At 39.4% G+C, this 8285-nt stretch overlaps 1 protein-coding gene across 1 annotated transcript in view; it reads left to right on the plus strand.

Moving 5' to 3' along the window:
• Positions 1 to 412: 412 nt before the first annotated feature.
• The window catches only part of si:dkeyp-23e4.3 (rho GTPase-activating protein 7), a 118533-nt gene continuing 110660 nt past the window's right edge, over positions 413 to 8285 (plus strand). Inside the window, exons 1-2 of the mRNA XM_055148905.1 lie at positions 413 to 450; positions 7215 to 7359. The gene's annotated coding sequence lies outside the window, so the exon portion shown is untranslated. The remainder of the gene's footprint in view (positions 451 to 7214; positions 7360 to 8285) is intronic.

Genomic DNA, 8285 nt, shown 5'->3' on the forward strand with positions numbered 1-8285 from the left:
CAATTTTCCATAATTACGCACTCGTTTCACAATTTTATTATTTCCCACCACCACAAACTGCGGGTGTTCGTGTTCCAGTTTATGAAAATCTGGTCACCCAATGTATTACCACATGACATTACGAGGAGGAACAAAATGTTTTCTGTTTGAAAGAAGAACTCAGCCTAAATATGCAGGGTTTGTTTGTTTGTCAACGAAACAAAACACAACTCCAGGTATGTATGTTGACCAGTAAGTTTAACAATATTTTGATTCAGAATTATCCAATCAAAACCTTAAGACAAAAATAGACATATCTTTATTAAGTTAGCAGTGTTAAATATAGAAAAACTGCATTTTCAGCGAATAAAAGTTTGGGGCACACCTCCGCCTGCCCTGGAACCTTCTTCAGAAGCTCTGATTGCCTGGGGAGTCTTTTGGCCAAAACACCTAAGATGGCAGACACATGAGGTGAGTACAAATCCAAACAATTCAATTACAAACAAGGAGCAAAAATGAACTTGTGATTTATTTGTGATTTAATTCAGTTGGTTGTTTAGTTATTTTCCAGTACTGGTAACTTCACACTGCAAGAGACTTGTTTCTGTCATTTTCACATATATATTAGATTAAAGGTGCACAGCTCAACTTTTCTGCTTGTCTCCATGGAGATGTTATTGCTTTGCTTTGTTCCATGTTATGACTTTAAACGTTTCCATCTAGCATTTCATTCATTACAGGTGTTTCTGTTGCTCAAAAATACGATTATTTCTGTGAACAGAGGCGACTCTCCACAGATCTGAATTGTAATGTAGCGTAGAGCTGTAACCTACTTGTCTCCATTATGATAGATTAATCTGTACTGTGGAACATTCTAGACCAGGCATGTCCAAACTATGGCCCGGGGGCCAAATGCGGCCCTCAGACACATTTTTCTTGGCCCTCATACTTCCAGGTGAATTTGCCCAAATTACTTTGCATCAATTAAAAAATATTTTTTTACTGCAAGGTTTTTGAAAATCTACCTTGATAAAGCCGATATTTAATATTTAGTGTGTGGTTTTAAGGATCTTAGCATGAATAAAGTCTGATGGCTCATTCTAATGTGCTAAACATGCAAACATTTCAATTATTCCCTGTACTGAGCATCAGTTTACGGCCCTCGATCGACCCTCTGCTTCGTCTGTGTTTACATATGTGGCCCTTGATGAAAAAAGTTTGGATGATTATGCATGATTATTTTTTGGTCACGTGCACAGCTTTCCAGCAGCTTTATTCATAAAGTGAAATGAAGCAGGAAGGACCAACACTTGAATACTAGGCTCACAGCTCTTATTTCCAAGTTTGCAATCAATAAAACTTTATTGTTACACACTATTGGCATGACAGTTGGCACGTCCAGTTTACTTGGAAATTATTTCACAAATAAAATTCACATTCACACGTTTATTTTCTTAAGTTAATGTTTAAAAGTTCCTATATTACTCAAAATTGACCCTTGTGAGTTTGTAGCCTGTTTATAATGCTGTTGCCACCTCAAAAACATACCTGGAGTTGTGTTTTGTTTCATTCACACATGTTTGAGTAATCCTTTATTATTAATTTGTCTACATCTCCAAAGCTCAAAATGCTCTGTTCCACCTTATGATGTCATGAAGGGGTCATTTTCAAGTTAGCTTTTACATTTTGTTCAGTAGTGTTTGACTATAGGCCCTATTCACGCTTAAGTCACAAACCAGGAAGACGTTTGGAAAGATGCGATTACAACTTCCCAGGCGCAGTTTTCTTCATGTCCATGTCATTGTAGCGTTCTGTTATGTTCAGCGAATCAACAATTACAACCATACCTCATTTTTCATGATTTCTCCGAGAGCACTGGGTACATGCGATTAGAACAGATGAAGGCGCCAAATTCAAGCTTATTCCAAACAGCACATACGTCTGCAGTCTTCATTTTAACACTGATGACATTTCCTTCAATGGGTTTTATCACAGTCGGTCGGCGAGCCCAGTGTCGGGAACTACACAAAGTTGTAATTGCATCTTTCCAAATGTCTTCCTGGTTTGTAATGTAAGCATGTAAGTGTGTAGAGCCTATAGGCGAGTTTCAGCTGACGTCATTGTTATTAAAAACCCCCGTTGCATGCTGGGAAATATTTTGGTCGGAGGCAAGGAACAGGATAGCAGTCAAACACAGTATTTCTCCCCGATAATGATAAATTCCTGCTGCATTATCGGATGCACAAATAGAAGCACGGAAGAAGGAAAATGTCTTTTTCGTATTCCGAGTGAAAAAAAACCACTAACGTGAATTAAACGGCTTTCAAACATCCGCAGAGCAAACGTAGAAGATCCTAGCAAACCGTGGACTCCAACAAGTTCAACAACACATCGAGACTCTTGGAGGTTTTCATCTTTTCTGCTGTGAATGGCCCAGGAGTTTCCACCAAGTCATTGTGGATATCACCTAAGTGAATATTTGAGCAGGTAGTTGGCGATTCCGACCAGAAATTGGTTTGGTCCAGGCTTTGTCGGGGTTGAAAAGGGTGATTTGTCGTCCGTCGATGCTTATGACCAATTTCTGGTCAAATGGTCTTGGGTCCTCTGCCGTTAGAGTGGATAAATAACCGGGATCAATACTCTTTATGTGCTTTCTCGCTCCGTCCGTCATGTTGAATTAGTGTTTCTTGCCGCCGACCAAAATAATTCCCAGCATGCAACGCGCGCTTTTGTCAACAATAAAACTCGCCTATTCCAGGGTTAAAATCATCCAAAAGACACTAGTGAAGGTGTATGGAGTTTAGAAACACAATGGAGCACTTCTTTTCTCTTTCCTTTCTCTTCTCTTTTCAGGATTTGTGAGTTAAACACATGTAAATGACAAAGACAAAACAAAACTCCAGGTATGTTTGTGATGAGGAAACAACATTATAACATAGATCAGAAAAAAATAGCAACATGATTCATAAAAAACTATTAAAAATGAGAAAAACATGAAACTGTCATATGGACTTGACCAGTTCAAATCATGCCTGTGTTTCTAGGTTTCTCTTTGGGTTGGCGAAAACATTTCCGTACATTTAATACATACAGTACATTTATCTGCATGTCATATAAAGCCTGTATTATTCCCGTATCTTCGCTCATGTCAAACTCTAACCTCTCGTTCCACATACATTAAACCAGATGACGTGCCGTTTGCAGCGCTGCCACTCAAACTTGCACATACAAAACAACAATATCTGCAACCCGAGCAATCACAGCCTCATCACTATTCATTGGAAGAGACAAGAGAACGGGCGTAGTGCGAGATAGGGCCAGCCTGTGAGCCCAAACTCAGGGGGAAAAACCGGCAGCTGCACGGTGAGGTTTATGCGTTTGGTGGTTGGTGTTGTTGATGGTAATGTACAGTGTCAATCACAGGGCGGAGGGGGTGAGACGGAGGGGAAAAACAACATTATAATTACGGGGGAACATGAACGCTGACAGATGCAGAGTGACAGAGGAGTTGGGATCAGTCGACTCTGGCTTTGTTGAGACACGAGATAACAGACGCCGCGCAAATAATCGTGACATTTACCTACAGATGAATAGATGAGCTCCAGCAGCTGTCATGACGATCAAAGTGAGACAAGATGATCCAAAAAACACAACGGGCACAGTTCATATTTTGTATTTCTGGGTTCAAATGACAGCACAACATGTAGTCTGTTCTACTGATACTTTTCAGTTCATGTCAATAACATTTCTTTGGGGGGTGAAGCTAACTGAAAGAACTGCTCTGTCTGAAGCTCTGCGACTCAAGTTATACTTTAACACAATCTGATCACAGATTGTATTTTTTCTTGAGTTTTCCGATGATCTTAAACTTTTTTTTGTCTGTGTTTGGGAATAGTGTCACCATGGAAACTGCTGAACATTCCAACAATGCATTTCTAGCATTATGGAACACCCCCAGCTTGATGCCGTTGCAAAGAATCAGTAGATATTGTAGATAAAGTGTGGATATAGTAGATGGTAGATATTTACACTAAAGTAGTAGTACACTATAGTAGATATAAGTGTAGATATACTGGATAAAGTGTAGCCTATCCTGATTTTATCTTAAAAATGTAAAAAACTGAAGTTTAACTACCGTAATTTCCGGACTATAAGATGCTACTTTTTTCTCACACTGAGAACGATGCGGCCAATATATTGACAGATTATTTGGTTGGCACATTGTTCATTCATATATACGGTCTATGGTTCGGCAACACAGCAGATGCGCAGAGCCTGGGTGCAGAAAGCCCTGCTGTCTGTGCGGATAACACATGGGTTAATACAGAGTTGCAGCAGTAGCAGGCGATGTTGTCAGTGCGCCTGAACAGTTTATCGCTGTGTGATTAAAAAAACTTAAAAATTAACGTCTTACCCGTATGCGTTAAATGCAGGTGAGTGTGTAAATGAAATGACGAGAAGACTGTCAGTAGCCGGACATCCACTCATACCTGATTATTGGTATTACCAACCACCATAAACCGAAGGGTCACAGTTTTTGATTTTGAAAATCTGGTCACCCTATGTATTATCACATGACATCACGAGGTGGAACAGAGTGTTTTCTGTCTGAGAGAATTATTGCTTTGTGGGGAATGTTTGTATGGCATTAAACCTTTCTATGATCATGAAGACCAATCCAGACCAAGTTACAGGTCAGATCTGTGGAGATGAGACCCCACTCACAGTCAGAATGCCTGTTTATCTAGGTATTTTTGACCTTTAAAACCACCTGTAGTTGAATAATGTAAAGTAGATCTGTTTAATGTCATATTGTGGAACATTTGAGCCAGAGCAGTCGTCATGCGTGAATGAAACAAAACACAACTCCAGGTATGTTTATGACAAGGAAACAACATCAGAAAATGGCGAATATGAGCTTCAGCTATTACACTGCATTTATATTCTACAATCTTGGGCTTATACTTTGCCTTGTTATGAATGTTTTGTGTGTTATTAGCATTGGTCACGTGGGGACTCGCATTTATTTAGCCTGTCCCAGGGCATCTGAGAAAAATTATGATTATGTAGCAAAAGTTTATATTATTTAAATTGCCTTCCCCATTGTCAAACATTTCCAATAAAAGTCCTCATTAGTTGTGTTCCCAAACGAGATTTTATTGTGAGTGACTAAACCCGAGAAATGTTTTTGTAAAGTCAGCAGCTTTACTTTTCGCTTTGCCACATCAGGCCACATGGGGGCCCTTACAGACAATACATTTTGCCTCTACACATTTTAACTTCTTATTGGCTGAAGGATAGTGTATGTTCTTTAGAAATAAAAAAAGCTTTTAACGTGATTTTTAGGCTGTTTCATTCAGGGAGTTGGTCCAGAGTTTAACTAATTGACTGCTCTGGAATTGTACTCCAAAACTTTTATATGTAAAAGCCTGTATATAAATGGACATAACTAACCCGCTATGCACGTTCCAAATAGGAAGTGAGCATGGGCGCGCTTCCAGCTCCGTCGACTCTGGCTCCAGTTGACTTTACATTGTCACAATCTCTCTGTAACTGCTGCAGTGAGCCTCGTCATTTTGGTCTTAAAATGTTCGTTTTAACTTGCTCTACGTGATCCTGGTGTTTTTATTTAGCTGTTTGCTACATAATTAAATTCCTATTCCTATGTGGAACTTGGCTGCAGATTCGCTCCAATAACTGCTATCCTCACGAGCTTCATTTGACTGGAGCTGAACACTGTGGTAATGCTTAGGGGTGTAATGGTACATGTATTCGTGCCAGACTATTTTGGTATGTTTCGGACGTTCGGCTGTGCATGAGTGAGTTCACGCAATTTGTGTGTGTTTACGTTCGGTCACTACATGTGCAGCAATGCAAAAGGCTCGGCTCTTTAATATTCACGAGGGAACTAGTCCGTGATTGGGGTGTGCAGTGCTTTATAGTTAGGGAGGTCGACTTGACAATAATTACCTCCCGCCTTGACTACACCCCCCCACCCACTGACATTGTCGCCACCAGATCTACACTTACTGTTTTCTGGACAAAAATATGAATATTGAGTGAAACTTCATGCTGGAACTGTTAGCGCTGCACTTTACTTTTTGAAAAGTTTTGTTTACTGCTCACAAAGAATTTATTTTTTTTATAACATTTCATTCATTTGTTGCTTATTTGAGAATATTTTATTTCACTTATTAGTATAATCAAGCAGCACTTCACATTTGCAAAGCTTTGGGATGCAGGAGTGCTGCTTGGATATACAAAAATGTGCTGAATTGTCCTTTTGGTGCTCTTCAGTGTAGGGACCAGTCTCAATACAAGTAAGAAAAAAACTGAGGCACTCAAAAAGTAAAAATAATTAAAAGTTTAACATGGCAGATAAAGTTAAAAATTTAACTTTATCTGCCATGTGGTATTAAAGACTTTTAATTATTTTGTACTTTTTGAGTGCCTCAGTTTTTTCCTACTTAGCACTTCACATTTATTTTATTTTCCTGTTTGTACAATGTTAAAACAAATTGTTGGTTTAATAAACACACAAATAAACAACAAGCAAATGGTTTTGCATTTTATTCCCATTCTGTACCGAAAATGAACCGAACCGTGACCTCAAAACCAAAGTACATACAGAGCCGTGATTTCTGTGTACCGTTACACTCACTTAGTCCACTTCCTTATACATAATGGTTAAAGAAGGACTACGTAACTTTTCTGATGAAGGGTCTGCCATCTGCTTGTTTCCATCGAGATTTTACTTTTGGCTTATATTTTTCTCCATGTGGACAAGCACACGACGCCATCAGGGTTAAGTTATAGGTCAGATCTGTGGAGAGCTGACCCCGCTCACAGTTTTTCATAGTATTAATTCAGCAATAATGACATGTAATTGAATACACACAAGATACATACATTTAATGCCATACTGTGGAACATTCCAGGTCATTTAATTGTAGCTTTTCTATGCATTGTGTTATCTTTATCTGCTTTTCTTTTTTTGTCAACTTTCATGTGAAGCACTTAGAGTTGTTTTAAATGTGCTACATAAATAAACTAGAATTTAATTGAAATGATGATCCAAGATACATTTTTAAACAGTCAGTTATTTTGTTGGGAAAAGAAACCACTGGAGTCTCCTTACGGCTGATAAATCCACCCTTAAACTGACTCAAACTTTCTCACTTTCTGACTTCTTCACATCTGAATGTATTGCTTATTGCTTTTCATGTGCTCCTCAGAGGCTGCTTCCTGGAGCTGTGCGTGGGACTGGAGAGAGGTGGAGCTGGGTAACGCGCGTCCGGGGAGCAGCCTGGAGATCGGAGCGGAGACGGAGGAGAGGAAATCTGGAGGAGGGACCCATTTAAAACAAGATACAAGGCTGAGGTGAGATGTATAAATATAAAGGGTTATTTTCAACTTAAACCTGCAGTATGGAACTTTTCTGGTGGAGGGTCAGAAACTTTCTATTTTCTATGTATCTATTCTTTATTTTTGAGGAATAAAAACACCGGTAATTGAATATATATGCAAGATAAGTTTAATGTATCTCCATGGAGACAGAAAAAGTTATGTAAGACCACTATGGCTACGTGTGGCTTAAAGCTCAATTCTGATTTTTTTCGTGAAATCTGATTTTTTTGCGAGGTTGTTCACATTTCTAATTAAATGCGACTTGTATGTGATCTCCAGTGTGAATTTTAAATGCCCCAAAAGTGTCCTGCATGCACATTGAAAAACACTATGACGTCACATGCAGAGAGTGAGCTCAGTGTTTATGGAAGTAGCCTAAACAGGGACGCTAGGATTGAGCATCTGGAGATTTTAAAGTTGCTGTCGTACCAGAGCCAGAACATGTACAGCTTATTTGTTTTAAGGAGGAGATTGAGAAGCAGAAGGACAAAGTTTTTGGCCATGGTGTTTTGTGGGGCAGTGGCAGCAACGTCCTTAGAAAGGAACGTGTGGGTGCGGAGTTGCAGCCAAGAGTGGTGGGACTGCTATGTGCTTCACTGCTTCACTGATATGAAATTCATACACAGTTTTTTATGACGAGAAGAACGTTTGTACATTTGTGAGCACCTACTTGTACCACTCTTGGGGGAGGAAATACGTCTTCAGTGGCCTATTTCAGTGAGTGCGTCGCCGTTGGGCTGTAGGTCGAATGAATGTGACCTGGCCGTTCAGACCGAAGGCACACGTCAAAAGATCGGATATGTATTGGTTTTAGGAGCACATATCCAAGTGACCTGGGTCACATCTGAAAAAAAATTGGATCTGTGTCGTTCAGACTGTCATTAAAAGATCAAATACAG

Source organism: Boleophthalmus pectinirostris, unplaced genomic scaffold (assembly GCF_026225935.1).
Source record: "Boleophthalmus pectinirostris isolate CB_2022bp ecotype Guang Dong unplaced genomic scaffold, ASM2622593v1 HiC_scaffold_12, whole genome shotgun sequence".
Lineage (NCBI taxonomy): Eukaryota > Metazoa > Chordata > Actinopteri > Gobiiformes > Gobiidae > Boleophthalmus > Boleophthalmus pectinirostris.